The following is a 19,878-nucleotide window of genomic DNA, read 5'->3' as shown; positions in this document are numbered from 1 at the left end:
TACACATCTAATCTGATCACCCATATATCCATCCATCCATTAAAGTCACACATTAAGTCACACATACACCCATCCAGTCACACATTAATGCCAGCCATCCATCTTCTATCTATTCATCCACCCTCCAGTTACTCACTTAATCCATCCATCTCTTCATCCACTGTTCCATCCATCCATCCATCCATCCATTGGTCACAAATTAAACCCATCTGTCTGTCTGTCCATCAATCCATCCCATACACCTTCTCATCCATCTGTACATGATTCTATTCATTTATCTATCAATCAATCATTACAGTTGCCCATCGCCCTTCTTCATCTCATCCTCTTTTCTGATTTCCTCACCTTCAGTGCTCTAAAAATAAACAGGCTCTCTTATTTGTTTTTTGTTTTTTTAATAGCATGACATCTTGGAGCATGTGGACATCTCTTAGTTGTTTCCGTGTTTGTGTTTATGCAGCTGCGGTGGACACGTGTGACGTCACTGAGCTGATGAATGTGGATTAAACACTGGCTGATATTAAACCACACAAGGGAAGATGAGGCAGACACCCTTGGTTGTACCTGTAGTGGCCCATTGGCTTCAACAAGCAAGACATGGAGAGTTTCTGACAGGTGCTTTTATTTTTATTTACCCCACTATCTTCATGTGCTAAAGCTGTGCTGCAGTCAAAGTATACGGAAACCAAAAATTGACAGTCCAGTTATGTAATGCGTCCACCATGTTCTTATTCTAGTAATTACAATAATTGGGTAATGACTATTGTAGGTATTCGGTCATGATTTACTCATCCTTCACTTTTCACAAAACAGTTTGAGATTTTTTTTTTTTTTTTGTTGAATTCAAAAGAGGATATTTTGAAAAATGCTGAAACCATTGAGTACAATACTATTTGTTTTTCCTACTATAGATCTCAGTTGTTACTGTTGGATTTGTGTATTTATGAATTGTGTTTTGAATTTATGAATTGGATTTGTCTATTTTTGAATAGTTTTTTTTATTATTAATTTATTTATGAATTGCATTTGTGTATTTTTGAATCGTTTTTAAATTGATGAATTGGATTTGTTTATTTATGAATTGTGTTTTGAATTCATGAACTGGATTTGTGTATCTTTCAATAATGTTTACATTTATCAATTGGATTTGCCTATTTTTTGTCGTTTTTAATTTATGAATTGGATTTGTGTATTTATGAATCATTTTTAAATTGACAAATTGGATTTGTGTATTTTCAAGTTATTTAATTCAATTGACGAATTGGATTTGTTTATTTTTGAATATTTTTTTGATTTTACAAATTGGATTTGTGTATTTTTGAATAATGTTTTGAATTTATGAACTGTATGTGTGTTTTTATATTGTGTTTTCAATTGACAAATTAGACGTGTGTTTAATTTGAATTGTTGAATTTACATATTAGATTTGTGTGTTTTGAATCGTGTTTTGAAATTGGATTTTGTAGAAGTGAATTGGTTTGTGAATGTATGAATTATGTTTTGTAAATCAATTATGTATTATAACGGTTTCTAATTATTTTCAAAATACCTTTTTTGTGTTCAACAGAAAAAGGAAACTGAGTTTTGGAAACAATTGAGGGTGAGTAAATAGTGAGTAAATGTTCATTTTGGGTTGTTCCTTTAAACCTATTTATTTACTTCATACTTTGTACTTTAGTAAACGAAGAAAAATATTGTGCATACTATCCAAAACAAATGCTTTATGCATAAACGTTTGGACTTGCATAGGCTCTGCGCTGGATTTTAGACCAGCTTTTAGTTGGTCAATTGCGCAGTCTATTTCAGTTCCTCAAAATAGCAACACACCAACAATGCACCTTTACACACCTCTATTATAGACTGGCACACCCAGGATTTCACAAAGTAGCGCAAATGAATTTGCCATTTAAACAATGTGGTGTAAAACATGAAAATAAGAGTTGCGCTGGTCTGAAAAAAGCAACAAATTGCTCCAAACATGTTTTCAATCTTTTTCATTGGACAAACTGCAAAACGTCTGCAATATTTTGTGAAAGTGTGTACATATCTGCTTATCAGTGAAGATAATTAGGTCAGATGATGTAGATTATTGCTCCTTTTCTTTGTATTGTAGCACAAGCATTGCTGGTAGAGGAACACTATTACGCACCAAATGGGTTCACATTCTCATCTTCTTAATTTGACACTTTAAGCGTCCGAGAGTTCATGCTCTATAGGTGACAGCAGATTCTCTTCTCTTTATCCTCTGATTGCCATTTTGGCCAGCCGACTGTATTGTCTACTATCTTCCATCAGCCGTAATGGGAGCCGCAGAGGAACTTTTTTTCCCCTGCACAAAGACTCATTTCCAGGGCCATGGCTTTTAACAAGGCACACATTTTAAGCAGTTTCCCATTCAGTCAGCCATGATCAAAGACAAAAGCAGCCCAACACACTGACCTCACATAGTAATTACAGTACGGACACAAATGAGTCCAGGACTTTTAATGATGGACTACATTTTTGATGGATTTATTGGCGGGAGTCGTTTAAAGATCATCTAAGGATCTCATCTGCTGAGGTTTTTAAGGTCTTTACACTAAAATAAAGTTTTTGATTAGTGCTAGATAAATATTTGTATTCATTTTTCAGTAGTTTTCAGGCAACAATGTAAAAAAAAGTCTGTAAATAAGCAGTTTTCTGTATTCATGTTTTTTTTAATTGCATTATGAGTCATTTATCTTTCCTCGAACAACTTTTAATGTTGAAAAGTTTCAAAAAGTAACTTATTGACATTTTCAATAGTTTTGAAAGATATATTGTCAGAATCAGTGTTGTAAAATATAGTACAAAACCTGGTAATAAACTGCCAGTATATTTTCTCTTATTTTACGCAATTTTTATTTATGTTTTTTGTTATAAAATATTTAATTTCAAACTACAAAATATCAATAAAAGTCATTTTTTAAAATGCAGAGTTTAATTTTCAACACCAAAAGTCGACAGAGATCAATGTCCCATTATGCAATTCATAAGCATAAATAAACAGAAAACACCTTGTCAATCACAAAATATGGAAAAGTACATTTGCAGTGAAGATAATGAAACCCAATTATGAGACCCAATTCCAATTCTATTTCAATACCCCTACCTCATTCCCTTGGCCCTTGAAACAGAATGTGAAGGGTAAGGGCTACAAAATTTACTCCAAAGAAATAGAAAGAAATTACTACATATGAGATTGACTATGGCGACTGCTGTAATTATTCCAGTTGCGTTATTTGTTGGTATTCTTTCATCAGGAAATCACTGAAGGCCACAATATTGCGCTATCATGGCGATATAATGTGGCAATAATTTTGTAACTGTACTGTGCATTTACACAGTGGCCATATTGATCTATGTAAACACACATAAACAATATTAACATTAACGTTATACCAGACACTGTAAAAAACAAATTCCCAGCCACTAGACTTTTCTGACAGGGTATTCGAGTGTTATCGAGTGACAGAATGTTGTGGGACTACTATACAGGAGTATTATGGATTATAGATAGCAAAATTAAGCTTTAAATTAAAATGTAATTTGTGCATCTCCTGATTTTCGTGTGCAGCCATGCTGCCATTTTAGTTGGTGTATTTTAGGGAATTTTCTTACCCCTCGTTTTTGAGTGTGGTCCTGAAAAATCTCCATTTGAAGAGCTATCTAGCCTTTCCATTTAGCCCTGTGCCTTTAAGGTCTAGAGAATTGGGACACCCTAAGAGGAAGGGCTAGTGTCGAGTTCAGACTCCATTATTTTAGCCTTAATTTTGACTCGCTGACAGGTTTTGAGAAATCGCAGACAAATGCCTGAAATCACAGGCAAATCAGTGCTCGTTTACGTGAGTAACAATCACACTACTGTATGTAAACAATCAAAGACGCAATCTGAGAGATGAGTCGCCGACACCCGTGATATATTTGGTGTACTAATTATTTGTAGCCGTCGGTGATTCAAAATCATGCCATGTAAAATGTGTTCTGGTTGAAAATAACATCGGCATAAAGCCAATTAGAAAGCAGGATCCACTATGGGTATCTGCAGGCCTGCGGGAGGTTGGGGGAGAAGTTAAAAGGGCTTCTATTCTGTCTATTTGGACCCATGAAATAGAGAAAAATTATTGGAAATTTGTCAGGAGCACCCATGTCTGTTTGACGTCTCATCTAAGCAATACCACAACCAGATCGAAAAAGAAAAAAGATAAGGAGAAATTGATAATTCCCTTTAAAGCCCGGTGAGGAAAATAAGTACATTTTCTACCCCACTAAAGGCTTCTTTCTCATTATGTAGTCAATATACATTGTTTCCATGTCATTTCTCACGTGTGTTTGATTCTGAGATGTAGTTTGCGGACTGAGACCAAGATGTCGGCGGTTCTTATTGTAAAGTTATGCAGTGTGAAACAATCTGTCGCCGATCCACAGTGTAAACACAGCAGCAACGAAACGCTACCCCAGATAGTCAAGCAGTGTGAAAACATCTGCGACATGAATACTTTGAAAATCGTGCAGTCTGAACTCGGCATAAGGGGTAGAATTGGGATTGGGTCTAACTCTATTGACTTGTTTTACAGTCCCTCCAAGATCTTGCAGGACGTTTTTTCTGAATTTTGTGGCCTAAAATGACTGTTTTTTTTTTCTTAAAATTTGTGTCAATATTAGCACTATTGATTTGCTGTAAAAAATCTAACACAGACAAAAGTCTTTATTATATATATATATTTATTACTCCTAGACCCGGACATTGGGTTCTGTAAAACCTATTTATAAACTATATTAATAATAATCTCATTCATTCATTCATTTTCTTGTCGGCTTAGTCCCTTTATTAATCTGGGGTCGCCACAGCGGAATGAACTTATCCAGCAAGTTTTTACGCCGCGGATGCCCTTCCAGCTGCAACCCATCTCTGGGAAATATCCACACACACATTCACACACACACTCATACACTACGGACAATTTAGCCTACCCAGTTCACCTGAAACTGCATGTCTTTGGACTGTGGGGGAAACCGGAGCACCCGGAGGGAAACCCACACGAAGGCAGGGAGAACATGCAAACTCCACACAGAAACGCCAACTGAGCCGAGTTCGAACCAGCGACCCAGCGACCTTCTTGCTGTGAGGTGACAGCACTACCTACTGCGCCACTGCCTCGCCTAATAACAATCTGTAAAACATTAATAATAGAGCAAATAAGAAAATAATAAAGTAACTTTAAAGTGCACACGAAGGCTCAGTGGTTAGCACTGTCACCTCACAACAAAAAGGTTGCTGCTTCAAGACCCAGCTGGGCCAGTTGGCATTTCTGTGTGGAGTTTGCATGTTCTACCCGTATTGGCGTGAGTTTCCTCCACATGCTCCGGTTACCCCCTCAGTCCAAAGGCATGCGCTATAGGGTAAATTATAAACTAAATTGGCCGTATTTAATGAGTGTGTGAATGAGAGTGTATGGTTGTTTCCCAATACTGGGTTGCAGCTTGAAGGGTATCTGCTGCATAATAACATATGCTGGCGTAACGGTTAGTACATGGTTTTCTTTGCGTTCTGAACAGTAAAGATCAGATCTGACACCAAATCATGATTGGGACGGATCACTTTATTCTGGTAAACAGAGTAAAAACACAGTGATCAGTTTCAGTAGTCTAACATGTCGCCCATGACCACTCTTTTGACTGGCGAGAATAATAATCAAGTTAACATACAATGCGAATTCAGAAACACAGTAGTAAATATTGAATCATGTACTTAACAGAGTAAAAACACAGTGATCAGTTTGAGCAGTCTAACATGTCGTCCTGCAATAATGGCTGAATATTATCAATTATGAAGTTGTAGTAACAAAGAAAAGATACATTGTGGATAATAAAAACAAAAAGATCAAGAAATATATATACAGTTTACAGGAGCACTCACTCACCATGACCTCTCTCTTGGCTGGCGCGAATAATAATGAGCTGTCCAGAACTAGTTTCTGACATTTCACCAACCATAGAACAGAGAGGGGGTCATTTAAAGTTAAAGGGCCATGTACATAAAATAAAAGCAAGTGGAAGCATTTTTATAATTTGTTACACTGGAATAATTGGTGGTTCCTTCCACTGTGGCATCCCCTGAAAAATAAGCAACTAAGCTGGAAAATGAATGAATAAAAGAATGAGCATTTTCTAGTAATCTTGCTGTGCAGTCTATGTTTTAAAAATGTTGATATACCCTGCATTAGGCTCAGTACAAATGCTTTAGCGAGCACATCAAATGCTTGAACATGTTATAAGATGTTCAGCACTTTTATAGATGGAGCTCCAGGTTTATTAAGAGCCATTAAAGTTCTCTTAAATGGACCCTAGACTGACATTTCTAGTTCTCTCTGCCTTAATCTCTCGCCCGCCCTCTTTTCATCTCCAGTTCCTCCTCTAACAGTAATCTGTGTTTCTCAGAAGCTCCTCTTTTCACAAACATAAGACAGGGCAAAATCAATTTAGGCATGAGCAGCTTCCGGACTCCATTAATAAATGACGGTGGAGCGGTGCTTGTGAAAGCCTGGATTTTAGTTTGACCTCTGAATCAAATGCATTATGTATCATATTCCTGAAATGTTTGCACTCCTGTGGATTTGATGCCGGAGTATGCAAGATATGTTGTAAATATCAGTACGGCAAAAATTGGGCTATGTTTTTATATGAAGTTAGTTTCTGCTTCCGAGTAAGGTCAAATATTGCATCAACGAGAGAATCGGTGTTCATTCTGTTTTAGATCTAAAAACATGCAAGAACCAATCACAGCTCACTATGCATATTACATCATTGATGCTGGTTACATTTTGAATGCCGAACAAGTCAAGAATCTAAGAATTAGTGGGATATCTTTACACTTGAATCATAAAGGGACAGTTCACCCTCGAAAAAATGGAATTCTGCCATCGTGAGTGTAAGAACCATAATTTGATTTAATGTAGTTTATTAATAGTAGTCAAAATTTCGTTGATTTCACTCTTTTCACTTTGTTTGTAATGGTTTGCTACACTTTTATTGGACTGTTTTAAAGGTTCAAGACATATTATGTCAGGTTCAAGATTATAATAGATTTATGTGTGTTGAGCATCAGTTAAGACAACATGAGCTCCTGCTAGCTTTAATTGTTGGGAAAACTGGATAATTTTGAGCTTTTGTTTGCTAATTTTATCTTCCGGGTTTAAATTCATTATTAGGATGGGATCAAAATCGGTGATGTATCTGCCTGTGCAGTGATGACAAGTTGGTTTCTCATTATTATTCATAGACTGAGTTTTCTTATCCTATGAGGAAAGCCTGCTTTTTAATTATTTGTGACTGTTTATTTATTCAACTTCCCACAAATCGCGACGCTCTCGCCCGGGATTGACTATTCTCAACTTGGGATGTCTGCATTTATGAAGGATCATTTGTCTTTGTTTCCTTGATCCACGGGGATTGGTTGATGGCTTTCCCCGCGATCCTTTTTTGGCCGGTATATGTTTGTGTGCAGCAAGCATTTTTGTCGGAAGAGCTGTACGAGAATTGGAGAATGGCGGACTGTCTTTTATCAGTTGAGTTTTTTACCATTCAGACACATCACCTATATCCGTGCTGCCCTGTTCACCCATATTTAAAATCATTTAGATTACTGGCAGAGTTAATAGTTGAAATAGATTGCACTAATATTCACTGTGCCTGCATTCAGACTCAGGGATTCAGGAGGAGAGAAGTCCTCCTTATTTATAGTGTTTATATAAACATGATTATATTTATAATGATATAATCAAAATGTGGTTATATATTTTATGAAAATTACAAATAGTCTATTGTATATGTAACAGGGCATTAAAATTACTTACTGTTTATTTCTTTGCATTTAAACTTTGTAAACTATAAAATCATGTGTCTCCTCATGTTTTGTGCCTGACAGTTGTTCTCTCTCCTCTTTTCCCCTGCTCTGCCTTCCATGCTCACTCTCCCTTTCTCCTCACAGCGCTTCATGTCCATCATGAAACATTTTTTTAAACAAATTCTGAGGTAGACTTGAACTGAAAGAGGGGGTTTCATGATCCTTTAAGTTATAACTTATAATATGAGATGGGAAAGAAAAACAAACAACTGAATACTGGTAACTGGTAACAAAGCTGAATTTTCAAGAGCTGTACATTATTCAAATATCCTTCTAATTGACTGCTTAAAAACATTTCTTCTTCACATAATACACAAATACACTTCATTGAGCTGCAGGTTAACTATGTTTATATACATTTACGTTAACTCATAAAGTCATTAATAGTTAATTATTAGTTAATTAGTTCAAGTTATTGGTAACTAATACAGTTCTAGTATAACCAGAACTTTTTTGATTGTAATGCAATAATGTGCACCTTTTTAAAAGCTGCTTTAAAAAAATAATTATTGTGAAAAGCGCTACACAAATAAACTTGAGTTGAAAAAATAATATTTAAAGGTGCTGTATGTAAGTTTGACACCCAGTGGTTGAACTAGGTATTGCACACCTCGTTCAAAACAGACACAAGCGCAGGTTGCCAGATTGAGGACACCAACAGCTGTGTGCCTGACTACGAGTCTAAGGCTGATTTAAATCGTGTTTTAAATAAAAGCAACGGCACGCGATAGGAGGAATATTTTCCCTATTAAAAGAAGCTTTTGTCCTAAACAACACCTGAAATTTAAAACAGCTTCTATTTCTCACAGCTAAACAACCGAAAACTGACAATGATCGCCTCAGGAACACCTCATGTGCTGTATTCAGTGTTAAATGCTAATAATGTGAGTTTAAATGCCATTTCAGAACTTTAGAACTGTGACTTAGTGCAAACCAACACAAATCATGGATTCAGCATGTACATTTAATAATGTTAAAGAGGTTTAATATGTATTAATTAGATTATAAACCTCACGATTCCGTTGGAGTGCAGTAAGTGCACTATTCTGTTATTCTGAATGGCTGTATTTAAATTTCTGTTGTGTTTCATCTGTTGCAAACAGCCTAATTGTTTATCATTTCAAATCTCATCAGGTATTGTGTTGTTAGGACATGGGGTTACAATGTTTATATTATTTGCTAATTAATAACCACCTCATGTGGAACTCTGGAAATCTGCGTCTCATTTAGGAGTCTGCTACTGTCCACCGGAGGTCACATCTCAGTCACAGGTGCATGCTTTGAGAGCCTTTCTGAATGAATGAGTCACACATTGTTTTTAAAAATATAATTGGGTAAAGTGGCAATAGGTGGGTTAAAAACCCCAAAACAAAGCAGAAAATATGACTTCAGCATTGTTTTTCAGATAAACAAGAATGTTCACTTTGCATGTTTCCTAAATATCTGCAAATATAAGATAGTATTTTAATGCTTTAGAAGAGTCAAAAACTTACATACAGCACCTTTAATCTGATTATTATCAAAGTTTTTTTTTTTTACAATTTTCCATTTTGTTGCCTCATATTTTTGGTTCACGTCATAACACACGTCTTTCTGAGTTAATCAATGCATAGAAAGTTCAGAAAAGCAGCATTTATCTGGAATCATTTCAGAAGCATCACAACCGAGGGTTAGCATATTGTTTGACGGAAATCATTACACAACAGCCTAGCAAGCGCGCTGTAATTAGATCCCAGCAATCACAGGTCAACCTGAGCAATGTTCCCAGAGACAAGCGTGTTTTGCATTTGCGTCCGCGGTTTAAAGTATTTGGCCAGACGGTGTGCGGAGAGCAGATGTGGACCTCAGAGGCGATGTTTACTTGATCTGAGGATTAAAAAAAAGAGAGAGAGAGATTTGATGACATGCTTTATTGGATTATCCTTCTCTCACGACTCAAGCATTTAATGATCCCAGAGCACCGGCAGCATCATCGCCGTCCATTATCCAGAGTTGCGCGGGTGTTGTTAATTCGTCACGGAGTCTATGCTCTATAAATAGCCCTCGTATTGCGTAATATGCGTGTCGGTGGCGAATCAATAGAGGATCTCCCGACAATCGACGGGGGTTTGCGTGTGTTGCATGTGAAAAAGGCTGATGGCGGCTGCAGTGTTTGGGGTGATAATGTAATTGTTGAGCGCAGAATCTGCTATGCAAAAGCCTTTGAGCTGTTTGTGCGTGTTCAGATATGCTGGTGTAAAATAAATTAAACTGCTTTTGCCTGCTGTTTTATTCATCTGATAAACACACTTGTGAAAGTATTCTAGATGAACTCAATAAACTCGGCGTTGGAAAAAAAAACACTTCTGCTTTCTTCCAAAACCTTGTGAGCTGCCCACGGAGCCAGCATTTTAATGCATCGTAGGCGAGCTGCAGATGCTAATGGCTATTGCTTAATGTGGGCTGCATGCCTTGCTTAGGTAGAATGCCTTGTTTTAGTGAGATTGTACTTTTTTCATGCACAGAACTAAATTCTGTAATGCGCAGAAAGAAATGCTGCTGTCAGTTATGATGTCATTTAACATTTCATCCTGAACTGTTAATCTGGCATTCATATGCAAGTCATATGCTGTAAAAAATACTGGGTTTCATCAGTGGTGTAAATTATTCATTCATTCATTTTCTTGTCGGCTTAGTCCCTTTATTAATCCGGGGTCGCCACAGCGGAATGAAACGCCAATCACGGCTGGAAGCGCATCCACTGTAAAAACTTGCTGGTTTAAATTAACTAATTACAAATACTCAAATTACTGTAATTGAGTAGTTTGTCTCAGGAATTTTAATTTACTTAGTAGTTTTATAAATGTGTACTTTTACTTTCCCTTGAGTACATTTTTAGTGCTGTATCTGTACTTTTAGTCCTCTACTTTTTTTAATCTACAGCTACTACTTTATTTTTCTCATGTCTATGGGGATTAGAAAAATCAGTCCTGTGATTTCTGTCCAATTAAATTATACATAGAAGGTACATCGCATCATAATGAACTACCTCAAGACATGTGCTCTTTATAATTGCAGAAAACTGCTTGAGAGCATTAAAAGTGTCCAAAAAGACGTCCAAAATCTTTACATTCATTTACCCGGAGACCGTTTAGATGCATGTCACTGATGAGAAGATGACAGATGTTTACTGTATGATGACATCAGATAGACATTGTACCCTAACGCCATGGACGTTGCATTTTTTTTTGGAAATGAAAATCGGGTTAATGTCAGAACTCAACGTTAGATCGAAACCAACCAAATTTCAACGTCTAATGATGTTACAGCTTGACCTTGTGTGGACGTTATCACCATGATGTCTGTCAGGCGTTGGATTTTGGTTGCCATACCTGATGTTGACGTCAATATGAAACTGGTTTAAGATATTGGCTCAAGTTGGATTATGATCACTTTCTAACAACCTAAAATTATCCAAATACCAACGTCAATTGACATCGTTACTGGACATCAAAATAACATTGTCCTTAGACGCTGGCTAAACCTTGAATTTTGGTCACTTGACATCACAATAACCTAAATTTAACCTAATATTAACATTATGATGTTGTGTGCCTGCTGGGCAATAACTAAATGCACTACAGAATGTTACGTTTACACATCCACAAATTACATTTAAATCATCAACTTTTAACAGCGTAATACTCGCTACTCTTGAGTACTTTTGAAAGGGCTACTTTTTACTCATACTTTGAGTAATATTTACAACAGATATTTTTACTCTACTTGCACCACATTTTTAGGCAAGTAATGGTACTTTTACTTGAGTATGATTTTTCCATACTCCTTCCACCACTGGGTACCACACAATACCTTAATGTTGTCTCAACACAAAACGATATTACGTTAACCTAACAAACTTAAGTGCATTAAACATAAAATGATTAAGTTGTCCCAAATTATCCTAAGAAATGTGTTGTTTTAGCTCGTTTTAAATAATAGAATAGATTAGAATTCCTTTTATTGTCACTCTGCATTCACTGGGCTGGAAATACAAACAACATAACAAAAACACACACACACACGCACACACACACACACACACACACACACACACACACACACACACACACACACACACACACACACACACACACACAATATCATAATAAAATAAATTACATCAAGATTTCAGTTATAAATATGTGCCCACACATAATGGCCCATTACAGCCTAATGCATAACAACCTTGTGCTAGGGTAGAAGAGGACTTTGTCCAACATTGGTAGATTATTCTAAATATTAGCATCTCTAACTCAGTAAAAGCAGATTGACCAAAATAGTGACTCTAAAATTCTTTACACAATCACCTCTTGATGAAGATCTAGTTTGTCTTGTATTGTCAGTACAAAGATAAATACAATAACTGAAAGGTGAAGGTGTTTGATTATTTATACTTGTGCATTAAACAACAATTGTAAAACATCAAAATAATGTTTTCCTAAAGCAGGTCGCACACCAGAAGCGGCGCACCGCGCAGCGCCATGCATTTTGGAATTTTAAACATAGGTTTCTATTAGGATACACACACCGGCGCCGCAAGTCGGCGGCGCCCAGCCACGGCTCAGGACGGAGTTCATTTTTCAGGCGCCATCTGATTGGTTTAATGTTAAATATCATTTGAATGTGCGCGTCTGGTGTGTGATACTTTAAAGTGTCATGTGCGCGCCGTGTCGCGGCGCCGAGTGGCGCTTCTGGTGTGCGACCTGCCTAACACAAATGGATTAAGTTAACTCATCAAATTTAAGTGGATTAAACATGAAACAATTAAGCTGCACAAAAAGCTTAAAATTAGTTTTCTCTGCTCATTTTAAATAAGCAGTTTGATTAAGTAGCAAAAGACATTTATTGATTGTTGTCCAAATAAGAATATGTAGGTCTAAGAGTGGATATTTCTGCTTGAGACCATAATACAGTAAGAAAAGTTGGAAAAAAAATTAGAAAATTTTAACAAAACTCTAGAACAGGCATGTCCAAACTGCAAAGCTTAGTTCTAACCCCAGCACACCTGGGCTAGCTAATCAAGCTCTTATAAGGCTTTCTAGAAACATCCTTGCAGGTGTGTTGAGGCAAGTTGGAGCTAAAACCTGCAGGACATCAGCCCTCCAGGACCGAGTTTGCTCTAGAAGCTTCAATTGTAAGGTGGTGTGAGGTGTCATAGCACAAACTATTTTGTTTGACAACTTATTTATTCAGGTTTCAGATGAGATTCGATATGAGGCTCACAATAGTTGATTGGAGCAGTTACAAATGATGCAATATGGTAAATTGTAGAGGTATAGTGCGAGAAAACGTTTTAAAAATAGTTATTATTAGTGTATTAGTATGTATTATTATTATTATTATTATATGATAATCTACCCTGTAATCCAGGGGTGTCCAAACTTAGCCCTGGAGGGCCGGTGTCCTGCAAATTTTAGTTCCAAACCCAATTAAACACACCTGAACCAGCTAATCAAACTTTCTAGATATACTAGAGACTTCCAGGGAAGTGAGTTGCAGGAAATTGGAACTAAACTATGCAGGACACCGTCCCTCCAGGACCGAGTTTGTACACCCCTGCTGTAATCAGAATATTAATGAAAATGATTTAAAGTAGTTGTTTTGGTGTTCATTTCAGCTGGAAACCGCAAACATATGTATAGGTATGTTTTTGAAGTTTTCAGGAATGCAGGAGAGATTTACAATGAGCCAAGGCTGCACAGTTGTCTTTATACGTTGTAAAAGCTGCGCATCCCACTAGGTTTTGGAAATGAGCTTAAGGGTATGAGTCAGATGGGGTTCTGACAAAGCGTATCAGGCATCTGGCTGCGCATCTACATTTTCACTTTTCCTCTGCCTCATCTAAACATAGCTTTCTGCTGATTTGAGATCATTTTAGAGTCAGAATTAGAAATACTGCAGTGTTGGATCTATAGCTAAGCAAAGAAAGGTTGTCTGCACTGTTGTTTTGCTGAAAGCCTTTTTTTTTTTCTTTTTTTTTTTTGAGCCATCATCTATTACCATGGCAATCACTCTCAACCGTTTCCATCATGTGGTGTCTTTCGGCTCCTGTTCATTGTATTTCCATTAATCAGCTTTACAGCTGGATGCTAACAGGCTGTTTAAAGGGACACTTCAAACACTCATCGGCCACTTTATTAGGTGCACCTTACTAGGACCGAGTTGGACCCTTTTTTGCCTTCAAAACTGCCTTAATTCTTAATGGCATACTGTTGATTCAACATGGTGCTGGAAATATTCCTCAGAGATTTTGGTCCATATTGACATGATAGCATCTCTGCAGTTGCTGCAGATTTGTCGGCTGCACATCCATGATGCGATATTCCCGTTCCACCACATCCCTAAGGTTTGGATTGAGCTCTGGTGACTGTGGAGGCCATTTGAGTACAGTGAACTTATTGTCATGTTCAAGAAACCAGTCTTAGATGATTTGCTCTTTATGACATGGCGGGTCATCCTGCTGGAAGTAGCCATCAGAAGATGAGTACACTGTGGACATAAAGGGATGGACATGGTTAGCAACAATACTCAGGTAGGCTGTGGGGTTGACACGATGCTCAATTGGTGCTAATGGGCTCAAAGTGTGCCAAGAAAATATCCCCCACACTATTACACCACCACCACCAGCCTAAAGCGTTGATACAAGGCAGGATGGATCCATGCTTTCACGTTGTTGACGCCAAATTCTGACCCTACCATCTGAATGTCACAGCAGAAATCGAGACTCATTAGACAAGGCAGCGTTTTTCCAATTCTATTATTAATTTTGGTGAGCCTTTGCAAATATTAGCCTCAGTTTCCTGTTCTTAGCTGACAGGAGTGGCACTCAGGTGTGGTCTTCTGCTGCTGTCGCCCCTCCACCTCAATGTTGGACCTGTTGTGCATTCAGAGATGCTCTTCTGCATACCTCGGTTGTAACGAGTGGTTAGTTGAGTTACTGCTGCCTTTCTATCAGCTCCAACCACGCTGGCCATCAGCAAATCATTTGCATCCACAGAACTGCCGCTCACTGGATATTATCTATTTTTCAGACCATTCTCTGCAAACCCTAAAAATGGTTGTGCGTGAAAATCCCAGTAGATCAGCAGTTTCTGAAAAGTTCCAGCCCCTCTGGCACCAACAACCACGCCATGTTCAAAGTCACTTAAATCAGCTTTCTTCCCTATTCTGATGCTTGGTTTGAACTGCAGCAGATTATGTTGACGATGTCTACATGCCTAAATGCATTGAGTCGCTGCCACGTGATTGGCTGATTAGAAGTTTGCATTAATAAGCAGTTGGACAGGTGTACCTAATAATGTGGCCAGTGAGTATATTTCAGTCTTAAACACTCCAAGGAAATGTTGTTATCACAAACAATGTGAGAATGTAATTTTATTTTTCTTTAATATCGCCAATAAATATTATTCAGATTGATTTCTGAACATTTAAAAAGTTTTAGGATTTTTAGTTTGTTTAATTGAAAATTGCAGAACAATCATGTACAGTTTCAAGTCTGACGCTTACAATAATACAATGTTGTATCTGAATGTTCTCTATGGCCCTAAAACCAATTATAAGTTGTTAGTAACATTAAAAAATGTTTGATGAACATTTATGGGAAAAAGGTTTATGACCTTGAGGATGTTTTGAGAGAGAGTTATTATTTACACCAGATAATCATGAACAAGCGTTCCATTAAATTTACACTATCAAAAATGATTGTTGTAAACAAATTTTTACTGCTTGTTCAACCTATTTATCGAAACAACACAATTGAGGAGATGTTTGGGGGAAAATTTATTGTTTTATGTTGAATCTACTAAATCTTAATCTAATTAGTTACGTGAACTTAATGGATTTGTGTTGGAACAACATGAATGAATTGTGTGAAACCCTGCATTTTTAAAGTGTGGGTCAAATATGGACAAACCCAAACTTTGGGTTAATATTTGTTCATATTTGACTCAATGTTGGTGACAGCAAACTAGCATTTTCAGTTTAATACTGATAGATTGTTTATTCATAGCTTTTCCAGAAGGTTTTGTTGTCAAAACATATTAAGATTTCTACAGAAGAAAGCAGGTTGCAACATTTGAGAGAATAAAAGGGCCGGTAAATGATGACAGAATCTTCAGTTTTGACTAAACTGCTCTTTTATTTCATCGTTGCTGTCTCCGTGATGCTCCATTAAACAGAATTACATGACAAGCTTTCAGAAATGCAAGCGGTGACATCTGAATGGTATAAATGATTGAGTGACAGAGCATGTTCGCACAAACCCACGTACACACATACACACACACCTCCTGACCTCGTTTTTTTCTTACACGCTCTGTTCTACAAAGGTCAGGTTATTCCCCTTCTGTGTCCTTGGTATGGCAGCCTTGATGGCCAGATCTGTATGACTGAAACATATTGCACTTGAATGTCACATGGACAAAGGCAGAAGGACTGAGTGAACGGAGACACATCATTTTTGAGCACAGTTGCCATGGGGACTTTGACATCAGCACTTCCGTACAGGACTGGAGTTTTCTAACCAGAATGTATGTGTGTGTGTTTGTGATGATTATTGAGTTAAACAGGAAGCAGCCATGTTGAATGAGTTACACACTGGTTGTCCTTACAATCAGAGATTAAATCGATAGTTTACCCGGAACACAAAAGTAGATATTTTGAAAAAAGCTGGAAATGGGTACCCATTGATATCCATTTTATGCATTTTCCTAATATTGTTGTCAATGATTACTGGATTTCAGCTTTCCTCAGAATACCTTGTTTTATGTTCAACCAGGTTGGAACTAATTATAGAGTAAATAAAGTGTGCATTTTCATTTCGGGGTAAACACACCCTTTTACAAACATTTGTCAACTCAGTAAGTCTTCAAACTTTCACTTGCTTACAGTCAAACTGTTATCAACTAATCAAAACAAACCCATAAAACAAACACAAAACCAAACCAACTAACCAACCAAAACAAACAAGCCAAATAAACAAACCAAACCACCCAGCCAACCAGCACACATCACACAAACCAACCAACCAATTCAAAGAAGCAAAACAAACAAACAAAAAAGAAACAAACTAGCAGGCACCAAATCAACCAACAAATGAACTAACCAAAACAAACAAACCAACCCACCAAACAGGGCAAACAAACAAACTAAACCACCCAACCAACCAACAGACATCAAACAAACCAACCAAAACAAACAAGCCAAACAAACAAACCAAACCACCCAACCAACCAACAGACACCACACAAACCAATCAAAACAAACAAGCAAAACAAATCAAACAAAAACCAAACCAACTAACACACACCAATGAACTAACCAAAACCAACCAACAAACAAACAAACCAACCAGCCCACCAAACAGGACAAACACACAAACCAAACTACCTAAACAACCAACACACAACAAATAAACCAACCAAGGCACCATCCAAACCAAACCACCCAACCAATTAACACAAAACCAACCAAAACAAAGAAGCAAAACCAACCAAACAAACAAACCAAACCACCCAACCAACCTACACACACCAGACAACTAACCAAAACAAACAAGCCAAACAAACATACCAAACCAACCAACACACACCACACAAACCAACCAAAACAAACAAAACCAACCAACCAAACAAATAAACAAACAAGCGCATACCAAACCAACCAACCAACCAACGAACTAACAAAAACAAATAACCTAACCTACCAAACAAGCAAACAAATAAATCAAACCACCCACCAACCAACACACACCAAACAAAACAACCAATGCACTAATCAAAACAAACAAGCTAAACAAACAAATCAAACCACCCAACCAACCAACACACACCACACCTCACAAAGCCAGCAGCTAGCTCTCTGCGACTCTCACATGGTTGACAACTGAAGTTAAGCAGTGCTGCGCCTGGTCAGTACCTGGATAGGAGACAACATGGGAAAGCTAGGTTGCTGCCAGAAGTGGTGTTAGTGAGGCTAGCAGAGGGCGCTCAACCTGTGGTCTGTGTGGGTCCTAATATTGATAGGGATTCTATACTGTTTCGTCTTTTGGATAAGACATTAAAACTGAGGTCCTGCCTCTCTGTGGTGGTTAAAAATCCCAGGATGTTTTTTGAAAAAGAGTAGAGGTTTTACCCCGGCATCCTGGCCAAATTTGCCCACTGGCCTCTGTTCATCATGGTGGATGATGCACACTGGTGATGGATGAGGAGATCCCCTTACACAAACCAACTAACACACACCAAACAGACCAACTAATCAACCAATGAATTAACCAAAACAAACAAACCAACCAACTCACCAAACAGGGCAAATAAACAAACCAAACTACCCAAACAACCTACACAAACCAACCAATGCCAACCAAAACAAAGAAGCAAAACCAACCAAACAAACAAACAAACCAAACTACCCAAACAACCAACACACACCCAACAAACTAACCAAAACAAACAAGTCAAACAAACCAAACTACCCAACTAATCAACACACACCACACCACACAAACCAACCAAAACAAAGAAGCCAAACCACCCAACCAATCAACACACATCACAGCACACAAACCAACCAAAACCAACAATTAAAACCAACCAAACTAACTAACACACACCAAACCAACCAACCACAGACTAACCAAAACAAACAACCCAACAAACAAGCAAAACAAGCCAACCAACAAAACAAACAAATAAACAAAAACCAAACCAACTAACACAAACCAATCAATCAACCACCCAACCAAAACCAACCAACCATCCAAACAAACAAACAAACAAACAAACCAATCAACACTAAAACCCCAACCAACCAACACACACCAAACACACCAACCAACAAAACAAACAAATCAAACAAGTAAACAAAAAACAAACAAACCAAAACAAGCAACCAAGCAAAAACAAACCAATCAACCAACTAAAACAAACAAGCAAACAAAAAGCAAACCAACTAGCCAAAGCAGTGCACATTCAGTCATGTTACATTTCTTTTCACCTTATTCTCCACCAATGAGTGGGCGCTGCCATTTGAATCTTTTTGGCTTAAGACTTCCGATCTCATTCACTTCCATTCATTTTTTGCCGTTAAAAACTGCTCATTACGCTGCTTGATGTTGCAATTTGATATTTTCTTATTATATTATTCTACTTGGTCTGTATAGTCATGCAAACATTTGTCTGTAGAGCAAGCAGTTTGACCATTTTCTGTCGTTTATTATTCCTAGTCATTTCTCCCATAGGTGACAGCTGACAACAGGCGAACTTCCGCATTTTAGAAAACCTCCTCAAACACACAAGACTTATTCATACAATCTGTTTATTTAGCAGTGAAAACATGTAGAAATTGTGAAAGTATGAAATCATCGAAGGTTCATATTCCAAACATTTAATTACTCTTTAATATCTTGATTAACTGTTTAATATTCTTGAGGTACTTTGTCTTAGCACAAGTATTATTGATGTTGAGCATTTTTCTTTTTTGCTTTTCAGTTTGTAAAATCCTTCTGACCTCAAACATTTGAACAGTTTTTGTGTGTGTGTGAGTGTGTGTTTGTGTGTGTACATACAATCATCCAGCACTCGACATGCCCGACTTGCATTTGTTGTGTAAATGTATTCTGAAAGTGCACATTTCTTAAGATAAAATCAGATCAGCTGACCAAACCATTTCTTCCTCAGAAGAGTTTGTCAGTCTTTGGATCTGCGCTGCTTTGAATGGAAGGATGCAAATAAGAGCTGGTCAAAGAAAGCCTGTGTGCTTCAGTGGACATGAACCATGTGTTGTGCCACGCTGGAGTGATTTCATTTATACACAAAAGCCGTTCTCTAAGAAATGGGTACCTCGTTGTTTGGGTGAAACACGGCTTGTTTGTTATGCGCCCTGTGTGTTTCCGCTGGTTATGTGTTTGTTGGGAG

General features: G+C 37.5%; 1 long non-coding RNA gene across 13 annotated transcripts in view; it reads left to right on the top strand.

Annotated features, from left to right (window-relative positions):
- The window catches only part of LOC147845584 (uncharacterized), a 100,821-nt gene that overhangs the window by 63,539 nt on the left and 17,404 nt on the right, over positions 1 to 19,878 (top strand). For 9 of the 13 annotated variants that reach the window (XR_015480598.1, XR_015480596.1, XR_015480595.1 and 6 more), the window contains exons 4-5: positions 461 to 615; positions 1,568 to 1,600. The exons of 3 other annotated variants lie outside the window; for them this stretch is intronic. This is a non-coding gene — a long non-coding RNA (uncharacterized LOC147845584). Of the gene's footprint in view, positions 1 to 460; positions 616 to 1,567; positions 1,601 to 2,113; positions 2,612 to 19,878 lie in introns of those variants that run through there. One more of the 13 variants, XR_015480597.1, reaches the window with a different exon arrangement.

Source organism: Danio rerio, chromosome 3 (assembly GCF_052040795.2).
Source record: "Danio rerio strain M-AB ecotype USA chromosome 3, GRCz13ab, whole genome shotgun sequence".
Lineage (NCBI taxonomy): Eukaryota > Metazoa > Chordata > Actinopteri > Cypriniformes > Danionidae > Danio > Danio rerio.
This window is presented reverse-complemented; position numbering and strand designations above follow the sequence as displayed.